The 21,696-nt window shown below is 51.4% G+C and overlaps 1 long non-coding RNA gene across 1 annotated transcript; it reads right to left on the reverse strand.

Moving 5' to 3' along the window:
• Positions 1 to 523: 523 nt before the first annotated feature.
• Positions 524 to 12,691, reverse strand: LOC308641340. The gene is made up of 4 exons (XR_014020438.1): positions 12,335 to 12,691; positions 9,847 to 9,985; positions 2,319 to 2,548; positions 524 to 662 (listed from the first exon to the last, which is right to left on the reverse strand). It is a non-coding gene; the product is annotated as an uncharacterized lncRNA (long non-coding RNA).
• Between the last annotated feature and the right edge of the window lie 9,005 nt (positions 12,692 to 21,696).

Below are 21,696 nucleotides of genomic sequence, written 5' to 3' on the forward strand. Positions count from 1 at the left end.
AGGCCAGTGCGTCCACCCTCAGGCTCTCACGGCCCAGGAGATCAGAGACCCCAGCAGAGTCCCACAGCCTGCAGGGGCTCCGTCAGGGCTCACGGGGAGGGAGGCAGGCAGAAGGAAGGGGGAGCCCTGAGAAGCCAAGGCAAGGAGAGAGCAGGAAAGGCAGGAGCCGAGAGGAAGGGAAAGAGAAAATGGAACTGACAGGTGCAGAGAGCCCGGAGAGCTGCCCAGGGCCAAGGGCGAGACAGGAGAGAACAGACAGAGAGAGGGGAAGGGAGACGGGTGGGGGACAAGAGGCAAGGTGGGGGACACGGACGGCAGAGGCCAGGAGGCGGCGGCACCCAGGGCATGGCCCCAGCCTCCTTCCTGTATAGTGAGGCGAGTGGGAGTCGGGGTCTGTGACTCGCCAGACGTCACCAGGTACACCTTGCCAGAACGTGGCTCTGACTCGTTCTGGTCGGAAGGAAACTGGCTTGGAACCAAGAATCCTGGGGTCTCCAGGGAACAGAGGAAGAAAAAATGTTTTCATTATTTTATTTTTGGGATAGATAATACAGACACATGGTACAAAATACCAAGAGCACAAAGGTCAGCAAGTGCTCAGTTCCTCTTCCACAGACGGTCTCCCCTGTTACCTGGTCCTCTTGTGTCCATGTAGAGATGGTCTAAGCAGACATAAGCATGTAGATAGATAAAGTCAATTTTCTATTTTATACAGAAGGAATCACACCAAACACATGACACTTCCCCTTGTTTGTTCACCCCTAAATCCATTCCACATTAATGATTACAGAGCTGTCTTGCCCTTCTTAAGGACAGTATAGTATTCCACTGTTTAGATGTACAGAAGGTCTCTTCCTTACGATGCTTCAATTTAGGATTTTTTGATTTAACGGTTCGACTTGGGATTTTTTGACTTCACGATGGTATGAAAAGGATGTGCGTTCAGTAGAAATTTCTACTGAAGTTCTTCAAATGTTGATTTTTTTTTCCTGTTTCGGGGATTGAATTAAGAGGGCTTTACACTGAGCTGCATCCCTGGTTCCTTTTTGTTTTTGAGACAGGATCTTGCTAAATTGCTGAGCTGACCTTGAACTTCTGATACTCCTGCCTCAACCTCCGAATAGCTGGGATTACAGGTGTGCACGGTGCTCAGCTTGAATTTTGAATTCTGAATCTTTTTTTAAATATTTATTTTTTAGTGTAGTTGGACCCAATATCTTTATTTTATTTATTTATATTTGGTGCTGAGGATTGAACCCAGGGCCTCACATGTGCTAGGCGAGCGCTCCACCACTGAGCCACAACCCCAGCCCCAGAACTTGGAATCTTTTCTAGGGCTAGTGATACGCAATCCGAGACTCTCCAGATGCTGCAGTGGCAGCCACCTCAGTCCTCGGTCACCACAGGATCTTGAGGGTGAAGGCTGAGCTACAGTGCACCGTGTTACTGAGCTGGGACGTGTAGTAAGTCAAGTGTATCAATTGCATTTTTGACTTAGTTTACCAGGATGCAGAGGAGCATCTGTGCTGTGATGTTTTTGGGGGGACAGTGTCTTGCTGTATTGTCTGGCTATCCTCAATTCTTACCTCAAGAGACCCTTCTGCTTCAGTCTCTAAGTAGCTGGAACTATAAGTGTGTGTCCCCTCCTTAGGCTGTGAGATTTTTAAATCATGAAAGACACATTCATAAAAAAGGGCACATAAAATATTTATGTACAATTTAATTATAAAGCTAACACTATGTGAACATTATCCAGGTCAAGAAATGAAACATTGGGCTGGGGATATAGCTCGGTTGGTAGAGTGCTTGCCTCACATACACAAGGGCCTGGGTTCAATCCCTAGCACCACCAAAAAAAAAAAAAAGAAAGAAAGAAAGAAAGAAAACATTGCCGGGCATGGTGGCGCACACCTGTAATCCCAACAGCTCAGGAGGCTGAGGAAGGAGGATCTCAAGTTTGAGGCCAGTCTGAACAATTTAGCAAGACCCTAAGCAACTTAAGAAGGGTTGAAGGTGTGGCTCAATGGGAAAGCACTTGTCTAGCATATATAAGGCCTGGGTTTGACCCAGAACTGGGGAAAGAAAAAAAAAAGGAAAAAAATAAATAAAAATTTAAAAAATAAATTAGGAAAAGAAAAAAAAGAAATAAAAGATTGCCAGGACCCAGAGCACCTCAAACATCCCCTTACTTCTGTCCTAACTTTTTTTTTAGAAATTATTTCCTTACACTTTCCCCGCTTGGTACGGTGCAGAACCGGGTCTGGTGCGTGCCAGCCCGGAGCCCTCCCATGAGCTACACCTCCACTCCCACCCCTTACTTTTCTTTATGAGCATCTCTAACGTTGTAGCTTAGTTTTTATCTAAACAGATTTGAATCTTGAGAGGAAGAGAAGGATGCTGTGTCCAGCCTCTGGGGTCCGGCTTCTTCTGTCACAACCTGCTGTGTTCACTCTCATTGCTGGACCCTTTTCCAGGGTCATAATCTCTGTAATCAGTCCCCTATTGATGGGCACTGGGTGTCTCCAGTCTTCTGCTGCTGCAAATAAGGCTGCAACAATAAAATGTGGTGAATTACACACGTGCAGGTTTGTACATAACAGGCTTATGTTTAGGATAAGTTTCCAAGAGTCGAATCACCAGGTTGAAGGGCAATGCACTTTTAACTTGATGACAGACCCGTAAGTAGATAGCTATTGTCATAGTGACCTTAATAACATTGCACCTCTTACCCTCCTACCAGCAGTGCATGTCGGTGATCTTTCCCCACCCTGTTGGACAAGTGGGTGACCTGCAGAGTGACACGGAGGCCAGGCAGGCCTGGGGTGGGGTGGCCCTTTGCCCCCACTGGGCTGGTGGCCCATGGGGGTTGGCTGGGTGCTAATGCAATTGCAAGGTGGGTAAGCAGCAGGAAACGGGCAGGCGTCCCCAGAGCTTGAGTCCACAGAGGGGAACCTGACCCCGGACCTCACAGACCCCTCACCCTCGGCCTAAAAGAGCTGGGAAATGAGGAAATGTCACCCCTCCCATTTTCCTATGAACCGTCCCCCAGGAGCTGTGACAGCGCATGTTCAAAAACGCAGGCCTCACGCCCAAGGCTGGGAAAGTCGGCCCAACCGAGCTGAGCCTGGGCAGGGAAATGGCGTGCACCGAGATGGCTGTCTTGCAACTTCCTCTCAGGGTTGAGACACTTGGGAAAAGGACCCTGGGGCCCCAGCCTGGGTCACTAGGGCCCCTCAGCGCTCCCCAAACTTTGGTCACAGCACTGCTGGCTCCTTAGAGCATGAAGATGGCCAGCAGATATTGGCAGGGCCTTCACATGCCGGCTGACAGGGGAGAAGGCCTTTGCCTCCTTGCCTTCAGGGTGCCTGCTCTCCGGCAGGAGAGGAGCCGGGGACACAGTAGATGGCGTGTGTCCCCGCATGCCAGAAAGTAATGGCCACTAGAGAGGAATCCCATGACGCTGGGAAGGGGGATCCTCGCAGCTGGGAGAAGCCTGGGCTAGGGCACAGCAGGGAGGGCCTCCTCCAGAAGGTCACCTTTGAGCAAACCCTAGAGGCAGCTGGGGGAGGGCACCGGGCAGTGTCTGGAAGAGGAGTTCCAAGCAGGGCCCAGCTAGCACCCATGTCCCAGGAGGGTGAGGTGGTCCCTGGGAACAGAGCCAAAATGGCAGGGGGTGAGGCCAGACAGGGCCAGGTCGGGTAGGACCTTGAAGAGGGGAGTGTGGGATTTGGTTTTAACTCCAAGATCAAAGGGCCCACTGCAGGGTGTGTTTGCTCCTATCCGAGTCTAAAGCTGGTGCCATAATCATCCCTCAGGTACAGAGGCGGCCACTGAGGCTCAGAAGTGGCTCAGTCAATCCAGGCCTCAGGGAGATGCACGCTCAGGTCTGCCTGAGACCTTGACCCTCGCTGGCAACCATGGCAGATGATCCTGAAGCGCAAGCCAGGCTGGCCCTGACTGAGCCCCTACTGTCTACCTGCCTTGGGCTCCTTCCCCTTCCTTGTTCCTGGGGGGCAGACCTGATCAGTACCACCTTACAGATGAGGGAGATGCAGCCCAGGGAGGTGAGGGGGCTTGCCCAAGGGCACGAGGCTGGCAGTGGGGCCAGAGCTGCTGCAGAGTGGCCCAGGGGCCTGTGTTCTGGAGCTGAGCCTGTGGGTCTCTTGCGGGTATTTCCCCAGGAGTCTTCCTTAGCTCTCAGGCCTCTAAGCCTGCGCTGGGCCTCCAACCCGGGGAGCTGGCAGCCTCCCCCTCCTCCACCCCACGCAGCCCCAACCCCACCCCAGCCAGAAGGCGCTGCTCAACATTCCCAGAACCTCTTTCTCAATCTCCCACAGCCTTGGCTCACAGGCCCACGGCCCTCCACACCCCAGGGCCTCTCTTTCAAGGCTCACCTCCTTCAGGCTGCCTCCTCAGACTGCCCCCTTCCCGGGTTGCCCCATCTTTCCTCAGTCTCTCCTTCCACTTGGGTGCCCCAGCCCTGCAGCCCCAGGCACAAACCCCCAGAGCACCTGCCTCCTCAGAGTCCTGCCTCCTCAGAGTCCAGGCGCTGGGATTTGAAGCCCCCCCTCCACCACACCCTTGTCTCGGGCTGACCAGGCCTACAGATGGGGCGCTCACCTCCTGGCCACATCACTCAGCCTCCGGCACCTCAAACCCACCGCCACCCACAGCGACTTCCGTCTGCTCACCACGGGCAGCACCACACCAGCTCACTGAGGAGGAGCTGCTTCCCCACCCAGACCCTCCTCTGTGGAGCCCCCTCTGCCCTCCTCTGCCCTCTAGGTCCCCTGGTCTCTATGCTCACCAGGATCTTCCCCCCAGGGATTGGCCACAAGGCCTCTGGGGAGTTTGTCCCTCTCTCTAGAGCTCAGGCACCCTGTTCTATAGGTCCTGGAGCGGTGCTAGGTCAACTAAAGGCTACTCTGTGCAAGTCTTTACCTGGTATACAGTAGGGTTCCAATTAGTGCATGTTGGAACTAAAGTCCATCCTCAGTTGGCCTTTACAAATGCTTACTGAGTCCTGCAGAGATCAGGTCTTCACCTCTGAAGACCTTAAATACTATCCCTGACCCTCCTCTCTCATTCTGTGGCTGAGGGCAAGATACTTCTTGGGGTCTCAGTCTCCTCATCTGTAAAATGGGAACAACAATGGGACCCACCTCATGGGCCTGTGAGAACGCAGGTATGATGTCTGTGTGTGACTAGGTGCCCGCCAGAGGGAAGGAAGCTCAGCCCTGTCCCCAGGGCTCAGCATCTCAGTCCTCAGCCCCTTGGAGCTCTCACCCCAGGCCTCTCCACTGCTCCTGGGAAAAGCAGAAATGTGGGGAGCCAGGAAGCTGGTAGAGCAGAGGCCTGAGACAGCCTCTCTGCCCACTGGACAAGGCCCCACCACCCTGGCTGCACGTCCCTCTCACCCTCCTTGAGCAACCAGCTATTGGGAGGAGAGCCAGCCCAGGAGAAGGGCCGGGGTAGGGACCCTGTGGTAGGACAAGCAAAGCTCTTTGAAAAGAAAAGAAAAACAAACAAACTAAGAGTTACTGAGTTCCGCTGTAGGCTCAGAGGCCACGGGCAGGAGTTATCTCCATTTTAAAGACAGAAACCAGCTCAGGGTGGGTGCTTCCATGGGCTCCAGGCCACACAGGGACTAAGGGCCAGAATCAGTATTTAAGCCCAGGCTTGTCTTACCCGCAAACCTGAGCTCAGCCCAAAGCTGCCTTAGGTCTATGAGTGTGGAGGAGGTGAGCGGACTCTAGTGGGCCACTGAGATGGTCGCCGAATTCATCTTGGAGTCTACGGGGCCCAAGGTCAGTGCAGAGTGGCCCAGAGGTCTGGCTAGGGCTGGGGGCAGCCAGGGTGCTGGAGCAGGAGGCCAGACCTGGAGGAGTTAACTGCATGAGGGGCCTGAGTGAATCAGAGGCTCCGCAGGCTGCGATGGAAATTCCCTGTGCATGGCGTGTGTGGTCACCCAGAAAAGGGAAACGGTGCTTTTCGGAGCAGAGGACAGCGGGGGCTGGAGCCCGGGAGCAGACGCCTGGCCGGGTGGGGCTGGCGACCGTATTAGGACCAAGGAAGCCTCACCTCTGGGTCTGTTCCAGGCCCTAGGAGAGAAGTGGAGGTGAGGAGCCACCAGGCCAGGCGAAGCCTGGTCGTGCTATGGCATGTCCATGGGCCTTGACAGATGGGCAGGAGTTCACAGCAGGGACCGGCCCTCCAGGCCATGGGAGCCGAGAAGCCAAGGCACGGGGCTGTGACTCAGCACTGAGCCCCCATCACCCTGCTCTTGCTGGAGAACTCCTTCCTGTCCTTCAGGGCCCATCCCAAGTAGCAGCGCTCCCCCCCCCTCCCAGGCAGCGTCCCACGGCCTCAGTTTCTCCCATGAAGCTCACAGGACTTGTCTGAAGTCCCCATAGGACTATGGGTTCCCCCAGGGCAAGGGCTGAGCCCTAGCTGTATAGACAGCTCACACCCAGGACCAGCCTGGCTCCAGGTATTTGTGACAATTCACAAAATTGAAATCTGCGGCTCAGAGAGGAGAGGTGGGACTCCGAGGACCAGCTGGCTGCGGCAGGAGGCCCTCACCCAGGGGTTTCCCTCGGCGGGGATGTGGCCGGAGGGAAGGAATGGGGCAGGGCCTGTGGCAAAGGCAGGGGCCAGTGGGCACCCATGGCGGGGCCAGGGAAGGCCATGTGGCCCTGGGGTCCAAGGCCTGAGCTCCAGACCCCTCTGATCCATCCTTGTCACAGTGCTGGGAAGTGTCCACCCTTCTGGGAGAGAGACTGAGGTACACGGTGGAGCCAGGGGTCAGAAGAGCGAGGCCGTGGGCTTAGATTTTCCTGGTGGAATCTAGAATCTCAGTCCAGACCCTTTAGCTGCAGACCCATGGTCCCCCCTGAGCCTCAGTTTCCATCTTATGACGGAGATGACAGAACAGGCCTTTTCTGAGGGGAATACAGACGGAGGAGAACTGTCAACCTTGTGTCAACGCGAGGGACACTGCCACCAGGGATGGTCATATGCTCTCTCTCCCTGTCGCTGCTGCAGCACCAGCCGACACACCAGCTCCTAAGCAGTGTTGAGCTGTGGTCTCCACCCTTGTCCCTCTGTCCCTACCCAATCTGCCCTGCACAGGGGCCTACAACCCACACCTGCCTGATGAGGGGGCTGACAACGAGTAGGGTGATGGCCTCACGCCAGAAGCAACCCTCGGATACAGAGGAGCACACCCCATCTCCTGACCCCCTACTTGTCTGCTGTGAAGGTCAAAGGCACCCAAAGGAGCCGCCCTCAGGCAAGGGCCAGCAGCATGGCGCCCATTGGGGTTGGAGCTTTTCCAATCCTGAAGGGGAACTGAGAACTGTGGGAATGTGCCTCGTGCAGACGGGGTGGGCTGGGTCCAGTGTGTGTGGTGCGGGGGCGGGGAGCTGCTTCAAGGAGCTCACACTTACAGGGTCCTGGGGTAAAGAGGAGAAGCGGAGCCCTGGGCAGGTGGCTACAGGGTTGGGGGTCACCATGGGGTAGCTTCAGGTTGTCCAAGCTGGCCAGGCAGTAGGAGGTTGGGGTGCTGTGTGGGAAGGAAAGAGGAAGCCATGGGGGGGCACTGCCGGGGATGGAGTGGGAGTGGGGGCTGGGGGCCTGGAGCCACTTTGGCCACAGCTACTTCACTTCTCCGGGTTTCGGTTTGTAAATAGCTGCTGGCTCTGTGCAGGCAAGATGGGCCCTGTCCCTTCTGTGGCCCGTGTCCAGGGAGGCCCAAGTTTCAAGAGCTACAGATGCTCAAACAGAAATTTGAGGACCCAAGGGGGCTTCGAGCCTATTAGCCTTTGGCCTGGGTGGGTGGGTTCTGGGGTCCACCCTGGGCAGCCCGACCTGTGGTCACTGAAGTGATGCAGCTGGGCCAGAGTTCTGCAGAATTGATGACTTGGCCACATGGGGCTTATTTATAACTGGGCCTTTGTGGCCAGAAGCAGCTGCTGTGCCGCAGACTCAGCACTCAGGCTGGCCGCGGGCACAGGATGGTAAGGGCCAGCCTGGCCCAATGGCCCCTCAGCCTGGGCCTCAGGATCTGTGGGACCTCTGAGGCCTCTTTGGCTGGGCCTGGTCCCTGTGCTATGATGGTAGATCTTGGGATTTAGGGGGAGCTCCTCGTGGGGCAGGCATCTCAGAACGTCCTGGACCAAGGGGGTGGCTGATTCAATCAGTGGACTGGTCAGGCCCCAGGGGCTTGCTTGGGCCTTGGCCTTTCTGCGAAGATGTTCCTCCTCCAAAGGCCAGACGCCGTCAGCAAACTCAACAAGAAGCAAAGTCATCTCCCCTCCCTTTCTTGCAATATCAGCTTAAAACAAAACAAAACAGATTCAGGAAGACAGCAGCATTGAATCCCAAGACCTGACCCTAATGATGACCCTCTAGGCAGACTGACAGGTGGGGAAAGGCACAGGTCTCCAAGGACCCCCGTGTCACACTCCAGGGTCCTCCATCCCCTTAGCAGATGGGAAGCCTGGCCCTGCCCCCACCCTGCACATGACCACCAGTCTTCCTTTGATGGGGTGTCAGACCCTTTCCTGGGGTTTGCCGGGATGAAGAGGTTCCTACAACCTTCCTCCCATGTTTGAGTCCTTCTGAATCAACTTGTCGCCCGCTATGTCCCTCTGTCCCTCCACTCTCTCTGTTCACATTGGTCCTGGCCCCCATTGCCAAGCCTTGTTTCAGCTGGCCCCCACCTGGCATGTGCTCTCCTACCCCCTCCAGCCTCTCCAGTCCCCCTCCCTAGGTCTTCCCCACACCCCACCTGGGAGGCCCAGCCTCAGTGCTGTCCCCAGAGCTTCGCCTCTTGGGAAGTAAAGTTCAATGAGTGGGCAGAAATGGGCTAGGATTCTACCTCCTGGTGCCATGTACTAGAAAAAGAAAAAGAGGCCTGAGTGGGTGAGAGGTGGCCAGCGGCGCTCAGCTCCAGACAAAGCTGAGCCCAGAGCCACGTGCCCTGACTCCTAGCCTGGAGCTCTCACCCCTGGCCCTCTGGCCTCCTGGACCACTGCTCGGCCCTGCCTGGCCCCTTCCCCTTGGTGGAAGCTGTTGGGGAAGGAAGGGGTAGGGGCTTCATGTGGGGGGAACTCAGGCCATCTACTGCCCAGGTCTGGGGCCTGGGGGGTTGTGGGCCCACTTAGGCTCCTCTGGGCAGGGTCAGGGTGCCCAGCCTGGAGCCGCCCTGGCTGCAGCTGCCCCTGTTTCCACATCGGCAGCAGCAAGGCCGGCGCCTGAGAAAACAGGAAGCGCCCAGTCACCACAGGAAGCATGTGTGCACTGCCTCCCCACCCCCGGCCCATTGCAAAACGCCAACAGCCCCATTACCACAGGCACCGCACAGGGACTAGGAGAAATGCTCCTGCCACCTTGCCTGCCGAGGAGCTGGACAGACTCCCCCCGTGGGCCAGGCCTCAGAGCGCTGTCCAGCTGCGACCTGGAGGAGCCCGGAATCTACCTAGGGACCAGAGCCTCAGGCCTTCCTTCCTCTGGATTCTCAGCCCAATCCCCAGATGGGCCTAAGCCAGGCCTACTTTGGCTACCCTTTAATCCAAATACGGGGTCAGGGGTCACAGAGAAACCATTCTGTGACCTACTATTTGGCATTTGAGGGCTGCCAGGCCTTCAGACATGACAAGGCCTGTTCCCAAGCCTTACTGAGGCCTTGACCCAGAGCTCTCCACCCCACCACCCTAGGGAGCCTGCTGCTGCCAAATCCACACCTGCCTCACTCTCTGCCCAGGCAAGACGCTGCCTGCCCCCCAAGGTCCTGCCTTTGAGAGGCTGGGTCCCTCCCCTTCCTCCCCTTGCTGCCCAACTCACCTCTGTTTCTGGCCCCTAGGCCCAGCCCTTGGAAGGAGACGGGAGTCCAGCAAGGTTGAGGCCGGGTGCCTGGGAGGCCTGTGTTCCTCCAGCCCCGGGGGACAGCAAGGAAAAGAGAAGAGAGCAGAGCATTTCATGGCTATAATAAATCAAAGGGGGAAGTCAGAACAGGAGAAATAAGAAACTTCCCTAGCCTGGGCACAGGGACCTGCCAGGCAGCAGCCCCCAGACACCCCAAGGCCTTCCCTCCCCTTCCCTCCTTCCTCCTGCCTCCCTAGCTAGCACCCAGATCTCTCCTCTGGCGCAGGTGCCCCACCTGCCCAGAGACTCTCCCTGGGCATCCAATGACCCTGTTCATGGTGATCCCTGGACCAGGTGCCTCTGTGCTCAAGTTTCTTCCTGAGAGGCACAAAAATCCCTGGGTCGTGCTGGTCTGGGGACATGAATGTAGAGAGGCATGAAGATAGTGACCACTATGAACCAAAGACCCTCAGAGGACGAAGGGAGGGGAGGGGCATCTGAGATTTGCTATGAGACTGTCAGGGCTGTGAACATGTGTCTGTGGGAGAAGAGAGCACTTCTCTGAGCAGAAGCTGGGCTGGCCCCGGACTGTGACAACTGGCAGGGTCTCTACTCAGCCCTGTCCCTCTTCTTCTCCCAAGCCCTGGGGGCCTGTGGTCCACAGTGCTCGCACGGGGTATACACAGCCACAGAACAGAACCACGGCCTGCTGCCCTGGCCTGGAGCGTCCACTCAGGTAGAAGACTGAGAGGGGAAATGTTTTAAAAAGGGGTCGGGGGATCCCACTATTAAAGAAAAGGTTGAAAACTTGTGTGAGTTTCTAGGTAAAATCAGAAATTTCAGACAAATTTTGGCTAGTTTTAGGACCACTATGAACCATGTCCCCTACGCCCCTGAGACATTCCTGCTGCTCCTTGGCTATCAGCAAGCAAAGATGGAGGCTCCAGATGCCTCTACTTGAAGCTGTCCTGAGATGGTGAGCTCACTCCCTCACTCCAGCTCTCTGCTCTCATTGAGCCACCTCTCCTCCTGATGATATCTCCTAAGTGCCACCAGCCTGAAGCTCTTGGGAGGGTGTGGCAGGCATGGGGACACCCTGAGGCTCTGTTTCCTAGTCGGAGAACAGGGAGCACACCACTGTAGGCAGTGACTACAGGAGTCCAGGCTCTGGAGCATGTGTAGTGGGTGACCCTGGGCAAGCGACTTCACCTCTCTGAGCCTCAGTTTTCCCCATTTGAATGCCTAAGTCGAAAGTCTGCAATGAGGGACAATGAGAGGTTGTGGAATGGGGCCTCGGGTGATCGTGTGGCCAGCATCACACCACAGTCCCCCTCCTGCCTCCTCCCAGAAGTCCCCACTTCCTCCCTCTGCTCCCTCTCACCTGCCTGAGTCAGGTGAGAACCTTGGCTCCCTTCTGTTCTCTCGCCCCCCAGGGCCCCTGGCCTCACCCTGACCCTTCCTAGTCTGGGACAGTGCTGGAGCTGAACTTCTCGGCTCCCACCCAAGGGACTCCCTCCTTGAGACAAAAACTTGGAGGCCCCAACTTCTGCCCTGGCAAGGGCTCCTCCCTTTCAGCCAGGACTGTTTTAACAGCTGGTGGATTCATCAGGCAATGTCTTAATTTTTGCATCTGCAAGATTATCTGCCTTTCTCAGATGAGAAGACTGGGGTTCAGAATGGCTGGTGCCAGGTCATCTGGCTAGAGAGGAGCAGTTTTCAAATGAGAACTCAGTTCTCCAGTCAGCCAGCCGCACAGAGATTCTATGTGAACCATAAGTAGAGTGGCGCCTCTTCTCATCTGGAGAGCAACTTGGAACTTTTGGAGGGTCACTACCACCCAGGCCCTTGGCCACTCGGCTTCTCAACCGTAGCACTCGTTCCAGATTCTCCGACTTCTCCTGATCCAAGCTGGAGAATGTCAGAGTTGGAAAAACTCCAGCCTCAGGCGCCCATGTGAACAAAGAATATAAAATCCAGAAGGGTGAGCAGCCTCCTGGTTTATGCCCTTGGCTCCCCACCCTGGGCATGCACACAGTGGGCCAGTAGCACTTAACCTCAAAAGTGACAAAGCAGCATTCCCTGTGGCTAGAATGGGGACGAATGTTTGCGGGTTTCAATCCCAGGTCTGCATCTGAGAACCGAGTCACTGGATGGGGGACTTGACCCTAATGTGAGGGGAAAAGTGAGTCCCCTGGTGTGGAGATGCTGCAGGAGGGACATTGGCTTCCAACAGCCCAGGGTTGGTCCCCCTCCTTGCACACTCTCAGCTCTGACTCCACAGGTGAGGGAGGTCGGGGAAGGAGGCTGCTCAAGGGCCTTCTGGGGATGAGCCAGGAGGTGGCGGCTGGCCCGTGAGTGGCTGGAGTGCCTCGCGTGCAGAACAGGACCACAGCCCTGATCAGAGGCCTGTTCTCGCCGGCCCCTGTTCTATCCCAGCGGCGTGGGGGAGGGGAGATGGGGCTCCTACCCCCATTTTCCCGCCGAGATAACCGAGGCGTGGAGCCCGGCTGTCACTTGTCACTTGTCCCGAGCGGGGCGGTAGGCTGGCCCCCACCCCCACCGTTCCCCTGGCTCCCGGGCCAGGATGCCCAGCTGGGGGGGGGCTCCGCCCGGCGAGGTGCGGGGGCGGGGAGGCGGCGCCCCGCACCGTCTCGCCGCAGGACCGACCTCGGCCCTTATCTGCTCCGGCAGCTTCCGCCCCCGCCCGCCGCAGGCCAGGCCCCGCCCCCGCCTCCGGAGCCGGACCCAGGGCCCAGGGGAGCCGAGCTGCGGCCGCTGCTGCCCAGCCCAGCGCACAGCGCCGGCCCCCAGGTGGGCAGCGGAAGTGATCACCCGGGGCGCCCCCACCCTGCCCGGGATGCCCACCCCAGCCCCGCGAGGGCTCCCGGCCAGGCCGCCCGCCCCGAGTGGAGCGGTCCCTTGAAACCCCAGGGACACGAGGAGCGGGTCCGTCTATACCGGCTCTCGGGGCCCAAGACCCCCCACCCCCACCCCCCACACACTGTGTCCACTAGCGAGGTCTTCCGAGTGGGAGGGGAAAGAGAAAGGTGAAGACACCTGAGAGAAAGTGAAAAGCAAGCCACAGACTAGGATGTGAGCCCTGCACCAGGGGGGCGGGTCCACCCCGAAATCCATGCAGAGTTCTTGCCCATCTTGCAGAAAAAGAGCAAGGGATCCAAGAGAAGCACAGACAAAAGTCACCAAGAGGCAGAAACAGAAGGGGAGACACATTGTCCAATAAACATCTTAGGGATGCTCAACGTCCAGTGAGGAGGGAAATGCAAATGAAGACCACCTCGAGATGCTATTTTACACCGTTAGAAGGGCAAGAGTAACCAGGCTGGCAGCACCCAGGGCTGGAGAAGAGGCGGGGCACAGGAGGGCCCTGCGCTGCCAGTCAGAGCGCAACTCCAGATAACCACTGGGGAAAACAATCTGCTTGTACCTTACAAAACTGAAAGATAGCAGAGGCTGTCACCCAGCAAACTCTCCCAGGCATAAAATCCAAAGAGGCTCTTGCACATACTCTGAGAAACACACACAGACCAGAATGTTCACAGCTGCATGTTTTTGAATAGAGTGTCTGGAAATAACCAAGTGCCCATTAAGGAGAGTGGATAAATAAATTACAGTAGATTGACTCAAACAATGGCACACCCTTCAGCAGAGCAAGCAAAGGACCCACGTGGCACACAACATCAGGAGACCCAGTACCATAGTATGCAGGGGAGAAAATCAGTCCCTGAAGACAGGTCTCCTTCTGGTGAAGTTCAAAACCAAGCCAAATCATATCTTTATAAATAATAGTGTGGTTCCTTCCAGTACTTTTGCTATTAGCGGAGGAGATGATTATCCTGAGTCTAAAAGACTCAAGGCTATCTGTTGAGAAACTATTAGAACCCTGAAAATGAAATTGGTTTATAAGGTATAAAAGGAATACATCAAGGGGCTGGGGCTGGGGCTTAGTAGTAGAGCACTTGCCTAGCACGTGTGAGGCACTGGGTTTGATTCTTAGCACCACATATAAATAAATAAAATAAAGGTCTATCAACAGCTACAAAAATAAATTAATAAATAAAGGAATACATCGAAATAATCTGCCTTCTTGTACACTACAGAGCCATTCAAAGTGTAATGGGAAATCGGCTTTTCAAAATATCCACAAAAATGTAAAATAACTAGAAGTAAATTTGTTAATAATTATTCAGGACTTCTAATATGAAAGAAAATTGCAGAGCAGTTTTTTTTAAAAAATAAGAAAAGCTAAATCAAAATATTGCCTAAACATACATATAGGTGTGAGAAAACAGCACGAGGGTGTGACTCGGTGGTAGGGCACTAGCCTAGGATGCATGGGTCCCCCCTCCAGAACTGGAAAAGAAAGAGAAGGACCAATCAGACTCATTCCAAAATTCAGGTTCCCTCAAACAGGAGTCAAGGAGATTGGGGGTGGGGGGCAATAACAAGTGAGCATATATGTAAAGAAACACAGAAATTAAATTAAAAAGGGCCCCGCAAGGGCCAAGATGAGAGTGGTATAGATGCACAAGGATGTCACACCAATTTGCCTACCTGTGATGGGCGCCTGGGAAAGGGAGGACTGAATGGATGTGTATAGACTTTTATTCAGAGTGTGGGCAAAAGCTTGTCCGTTTTCCAAGAGCCCATGCTGGAAGGACAAAGAGGAAGCCTATGGATACAGGGCCCCAAAGACACAACGGCACTGAGGGTCTTCAGGCTGCGTGAACCAGGAAGGCTTCAGGGAGAAGCAGGATTTCAATTCACAGAGCTGGTGAAGAGCACTTCCCAGGCCTGACTGGGGTGAGATGGGGGCTCCACTACTTGGCAAAAGCAGAGAGCCTGCCTTAGCAAGTAGTGTGAGCTCTTGGGCATCATGGAACCGTTGCTGAGTGGCAGGGGGAGAGGCGGGGGGGCCTGCAGAGTCACTGGGCAATGTCTGGTTCAGGATTCAGGAGAGGAAGCACCCCAGGAATGAGGAGGATGGCCAGGCCACTCCAAGAACAACCTGAGAAAGGTTCCAGAAAGGCCTATCCCTTTCAGAAAGGCCGATCTGAGTCCTGGGGGAGAGGGTGCCTGTGCCTCTTTTTGGCTCACCTCTCTGAGAGCCAGGTGCCTTTCTGTAAGAGACTGCCACCTACCCGCTGATCCCACAGAAAGCCCTGAGACAAGAAGGTGGGCTGCTTTCTCTTGGGAGGCTACACTCCGGAAGCATTCTCACAGCCACTGTCTGGTCAGCAGGCTCAGGGGTGGTCCACCTTCTGGGAACCTTTTCGAGGGCAGAAGTCTTCTTGCTCCCCAGTAAAGCTGCTGGAGAAAGGAACAGCATTTAAATTCAGATCCGGGCATCCCAGAGTGGAGTGAAGAAATGGATTTCCAACTTCCAGATCCCAGACACCATGCAGAGCCACGCCATGTCTAGGCCCATCCTATCACTTAGGCCCATCCCATCACCATCCCACCAGGAAATCCCTGAGGCCCCCAAATCACTTGATAAACGTTTCAGAAAATGCTCATTTGTGCTTACCAGGGAGAGGAGATGGTGACCCCACCCTGACTAATGTATCTATTCTTTTCATTACTTTTACATTTTCTTTATACTCCTATATTCCCACACCTAAAGAATATTAGTATGCTGCCAGGTGCAGTGACACAGGCCTGTAATCTCAGTGACTTTGGAGGCTGAGGCAGGAGGATCAACAGTTCGAAGCCAGCCTCAGCAACTAGGAGAGGCCCTGAGCAACTTAATGAAAACATGTCTCAAAATTAAAAAATACAAAATGGGATGGGGATATGGCTCAGTGGTTAAGTGCTCCTAGGTTCAATCTCTACAGAAGGAGAAGGAGAAGGAGAAGATTATTATTAATATCTAACCTTTCTATGAAACTTCCCATTGTCAGTCTTAAATGCTTTGTGTGTATTCATTCATTTAATCCTCACTACAATCTAATACAGTAATCCATTTTATAGATGAGAAGGCTGAGGTATAGACATTAAATAATTTGCCCCCAGAAATCTGACACCAGAATCTTTTTTGTTGCACTTTAAATTTTTTAATTTATTCTACATTTTTATTTATGATCATACATAACAGTGGGACTCACGGTGACATATTTCTACTTGCACATAACACAATTTGGTCAACTTCCCTCCCCAGTAACCTCCTCCTTTCCTTCCCTCCTCTCTCCCCCTGAACCTCATCCCTTAGTCTACTAGTTTACATGAACTCCCTTTTAAAATTATTTTTTCTCTCTAGCTTCTACATATGAGAGAGAACATACAACCCTTGACTATCTGAGTCTGGTTTATTTGCCTCAAAATGATGCTCTTCAGTTCCATCCAGTTTCCTGCAAATGACATAATTTTGTTCCTCTTTATTACAGTAGATTTACTCAAACAATGGCACACCATTCAGCAGAGCGGGCAAAGGACCCCTGTCACACCTCAGGCTGATCTTCTTTTGAGTTTTCTCACACATATATGTATGTTTAGGCAATATTTTGTTTGATTTAGCTTTTTCTTATTTAAAAAAGCTCTACAATTTTCTTTCATATTAGGAGTCTTGAATAATTACTAACAAATTTACTTCTAGCTATTTTACATTTTTGTGGATATTCTGAAAAGCCTATTTCCCATTGCACTTTGAATGGCTCTGTAGTATACAAGAAGGCAGATTATTTCGATGTATTCCTTTATTTATTTATTTTTGTAATGTTGATAGACCTTTATTTCATTTATTTATATGTGGTGCTGAATTAAAACTCCTTGGTGTCATATGGTGATTCCATTCCTGTTCTTTTGAGGAAACTCCATACTGATTTCCATGATGGTTGTACTAATTTATAATCCCACCAACAGTGTGTAAGTGTTCCTCTTAATCCACATTCTTGTCAGCATTTAGTATTACATGTCTTCTTGGTGGCTACCATTAAAACTGGAGTGAAATGAAATCTCAGTGTACTTTGTGTGTTTGTGTGTGTGTGTGTGTGTGTGTGTGTGTGTGTGTGGTGCTGGAGATTGAACCCAGAGCCTTGCACATTTGAGGCAAGCACTCTACCAACTGAGCTATAGCCCCAAATCCTGAAATCTCAGTGTGGTTTTGATTTGCATTTCCCTGATTGCTAAAGACGTTGAGTATTTTTTTACATTTTTATTATCATTTGAATTTCTTCTTTTGAGCCTGGCATGGTGGTGCACATCTGTAATCCCAGCTACCTGGGAAGCTGAGGCAGGAGGATTTCAAGTTTGAGTCCAGATTGTACAACTTAGTGAGACCCTGTCTCAAAATAAAAGATAAAACATGCTGGGCATGGTGGCACACACCTATAAACCTACAGGCTCCGAAGTTCAAAGTTCAAGTTCAAAGCCAGCCTCAGCAACAGTGAGGTGCTAAGCAACTCAGTGAGGCCCTGTCTCTAAATAAAATACAAAATAGGGCTGAGGATGTGGCTCAGTGGTTGAGTATCCCTGAGTTCAATCCCTGGTACCTCCCCCCAAAAAAGATAAAACAGGCTGGGGCGGGGGCTGTAGCTCAGTGGTAGAGCACTTGCCTAGCATGGGTGAGGCACTGGGTTGGAAAACAAAAATAGATATTAAAAAAGAAAAGGCTAGGATGCAGCTTGGTGATAGGGCCCCCTGGGTTCAATTCCCAGTACCACAAACAAAAACAAAACTTTTGAGACATGGCTGTTTAGTTCATTTGCCCATTTATTGATTGGGCTATTTGGGGGTTTTTTGGTGCTAAATTTTTTGAGTTCTTTATTCTGGATATTAATCCTCTGTTGGAATTGGAGCTGGCAAAGATTTTCTCAGTTTTTTGTTTTATTTTGTGCTTTGTTTTGGTACTGGGGATTTAACCCAGGGGCGCTTTACCACTGAGCTACATCCCCAGCCCTTTTCAATGTTTTCTATTTTGAGGTGGGGTCTCACTAAGGGCCTTGCTAAATTTCCAAGGTGATTCTCCTGCCTCAACCTCCAGAGGCTCTAGGATTACAGGTGTGCACCAACACCCCGGGCTTCTCCCATTTTGTGGACTCTCTTCACACTTGCTCTTTTTACTGTGTAGAAGCTTTTTAATTTGCTGCCATCCCATTTATTCAGCCTTGGTATCATTTCCTGAGCTGTAAGAGTTCTCTTGAGGAAATCATTGACTTCACTTAGATGTATAGTAGTGCCTTATGCAGTTGCAAACTTTCTGACTTAATTCCTAGATCTTTCATGATCCACTCTGAGTTGACTTTTTTTTGTATTTTTTCTCTTTTTCCTGGTACTGGGGTACTCTGCCACTGAGTCACATCCCTACCTCTTTTTTTTTTAATTTTTATTTATTTTTTTTTTTTTGAGAGAGAGAGAGAGAGAGAGAGAATTTCAATATTTATGTTTTCGGTGGACACAACATCTTTGTTTGTATGTGGCACTGAGGATCAAACCCAGGCCACACACATGCCAGGCGAGCACGCTACCTGAGCCACATCCCCAGCCCATCCCTACCTCTTTTTATTTCTTATTTTGATTTTTTTTAAATATTTATTTTTCAGTTTTTGGCAGATACAACATCTTTGTTTGTATGTGGTGCTGAGGATCGAACCCGGGCCGCATGCATGCCAGGCGCGCACGCTACCACTTCAGTCACATCCCCAGCCCTATTTCTTATTTTGAGAAAGTATTCTAAATCACCCAGGCTGGCCTCAAACTTGGGATCCTCCTACCTCAGCCTCCCAAGTCACAGGGATTATAGGTGTAAGCCACTGTATCAGCTTGAGTCAACTTTTGTGCAGAGTGAGAGAGAGGGACCTAGTTTCACTAGAGACAGAGATACAATTTTTATATGTAGCGAGATTTTATATGTAGTGAGAGATTATAAGATTTTATATGCATAAAATTTTACAGTTACATAAAAGTGATCATATACATATTTAAACATAATTTCTCTATTATTATTACTTATATTTTGGTACTGGGGATTGAACCCAGGGGCACTTTACCAGTTATGCCCCCAGTCCTTTTATAATTTTTTTAAATTTTTCTCTAAATAATTTTTTTTATTAAATTGCTGAGGCTGGCCTTGAACTTGGGATCCTCCTGCCTCAGCCTCCTGAGTAGCTGGGATTACAGGTGCTCACCACTGAACCTAGCTAGACATGGTTTTCCTTTGTTTTCCTTCCATGAAATTCATGATGGGGGAATGACACATGAACTTACTTATACCAATACTTGTAATCATGTATACATATGAAGTTTCACCATTATTTTATTTAAAAAATTTTTTTAGTTGTAGATGGACACAATATCTGTTTGTTTGTTTGTTTGTTTGTTTATTTATTTATTTATATGTGGTGCTGAGGATCAAACCCTATGCCTCACATGTGCAAGGCAGGCACTCTACCACTGAGCTACAGCCCCAGCCCTCACCACTATTTTAAAAGAGTGGATCATATTATATAAGCATTTCTGCATCCCACTTTTCTCACTTATATACCTGGAAGCCCCTGGCAGATCCAATTCGGTGTACTCTTGCTTTTTGTGATGCTGGGGATTGAACTCAGGATCTTGGGCATGCTAGGTAAGCACTCTACTACTGACTCAGTCCCTGGTGCTTTTTCTTAAATTGACACATAATAATTATACATATTTATGGTATATGCTATGATAACTCAATATATATATACAATGTGCAATGATAAAATCAAGGTAATTAGCATTTCCAGCTCCTTAAACATTCATCATGGGCTGGGGTTGTGGCTCAGAGGTAGAGCACTCGCCTAGGATGCGCGAGGCACTGGGTTCAATCCTCAGCATCACATAAAGCAAAATAAAGACATCGTGTCCACCTATAACTAAAAAATAAATATTTTTTAAAAAAATTTATCATTTCTGGCTGGGTGTGGTGGTGCATTTTGTAATCCCAGTGACTCAGGAAGCTGAGGCAGGAGAATTACAAGTTTGAGGCCAGTCTCAGCAATGTAGTGAGACTCTGCCTCAAAAATAAAAAATATTAAAAAACACAAAAAACACAAAAAACCAAAATGGAGTAGTAAAGCACCCTTAGGTTCAATCCCCAGTACCAAAATATAAAACAAATTTTCTAAGCATGGTGGCACATGCCTGTAATCCCAGTGATTTGGGAGACTGAGGCAGGAGGATCCCAAGTTCATAGTCAGCCTCAACTACTTAGTGAGGCCCAAAGCAATTTAGTGAGACCCTGTCTCAAAACAAAAAATAAAAAGGGCTAGGAATGTAGCTCAATGGTAGATCATTTCCCTAGCATATGCAAGGCCCTGGGTTCAATCCCCAGTACCACAAAATCATCATCATCATCATCATCAGGGTACAGTGGGGCACACCTTTAGTCCCAGCTACTAGGCAGGCCTGGTCAGGAGGATTGCTTGAACCCAGGAGTTTAAGACCAATCTGAGCAACATAACTAGACTCTGTCTTGATAAAATATTAAAAAACTGTACACAACAGCCAGCTATGTGTAGAACATTAGAACTTCTTCTAACTGTAGTTTAGTATTTCCCTTTATCTGTGCCTCTCTCCCTTTCCCAGTCTCTAGGGACCTCTAGTCCACTCTCTCTACTTCTGTGAGGTGAACTTCTTGAGTTTCCATGTCCAAGTCAGTATTTTAAACAGCGCACACGGGTCTGCCAACTGTATTTTTTCACCTGATTCTCATGCTTGTCTCTAACCCATTAGGGAGTCTGATGGTGGAGGTCCCAGAAAAGGGTAGTGAGTAGGCAGCAAGTGGCATTTCTGGGGGGGGGGGTCTTGCCCACTCCCTTGCCTGATGACCAGAAACCCTCAGCCCCCAGAGGCAGGAATGCTGACAACGTTATTGTGAAATCATTTGCATATTGTGAAGTGCTTTGCATAGGACGGAGTGATTTGCATAGAGGGGCATCTTAGAGGTCTCAGGGCAGCATCACTGAGTGTCTTCTCCTCTTCTCAAGAATCTAATCCGGGCTTCCATTTCATTCAGGAGGATGTCCTGGCAGAGCTACAGGTCTGGGAGGGGTAGACAGGGAACTTACAGAGGACAAGCTGCCCACCTGGAAGAAGCTGGGGGTCTGGGAAGGGCAGACATTAAAAGTATGAAGTAGGACAGGCATCAGATGCCAACTCATGGGAGCTGAGTGTGCCCTCAGAGTCCCTCAGCAGAAAAAAAAGTGGGGAACAACAAATAGGGAGGCTGAGAGATCCCATGGGAGGCTAATGAGGTTGAGACTCAAGAGACCCCAACTTTGTCACAGTCTCTGAAAAAATGCAGTACCCACATTCCCCTTCCTGAATACTCTCCCATGCTTTCTCTTATGCCCAGAGAAAGATGCAAAGTGGAACAGCCAGACCACACTCGCACTGCTGTTCAGGCTGAGAAGTTAGACGTGCTATTACATGCTCTGGGTTGACACCCAAGTTTCAATTCTGGCTCTGCCATCAGTGCCACTGTGTTACCTTAAGCTAACAGTACCCACCTCGAGGATCAAATGAGAATTGGGTGAGACAGTACAGAGAGAATGGCACGGAGTAGATGTTCAGTAAATCTTAGTTACTGTAATAATTACTATAATAATTGCTATACAAGACTTCAGAGTTCAGGTCTAGCGGCTGCTAGGTGAAGGGAGCAGAGTCCTTGCCCCGTAGGTTTGGACTTCTGAGAAGCCACTATGCATTGGACCCCAAAGGGTTACAAGTCCTGGAGACAGTGGCCTGAGGTTCCCAGTGAAAAACCAAAGCATAAAAATAATTCGATGAGTAAGAATAAAATTCCCTCTTCTGAGGTTCCCGGGGCCAGGCCCCTCCCTGCGGCAGGCA

The sequence above is a fragment of the Spermophilus citellus genome (assembly GCF_964194105.1).
Source record: "Spermophilus citellus genome assembly, chromosome: 2".
NCBI classification, from domain to species: Eukaryota; Metazoa; Chordata; class Mammalia; order Rodentia; family Sciuridae; genus Spermophilus; species Spermophilus citellus.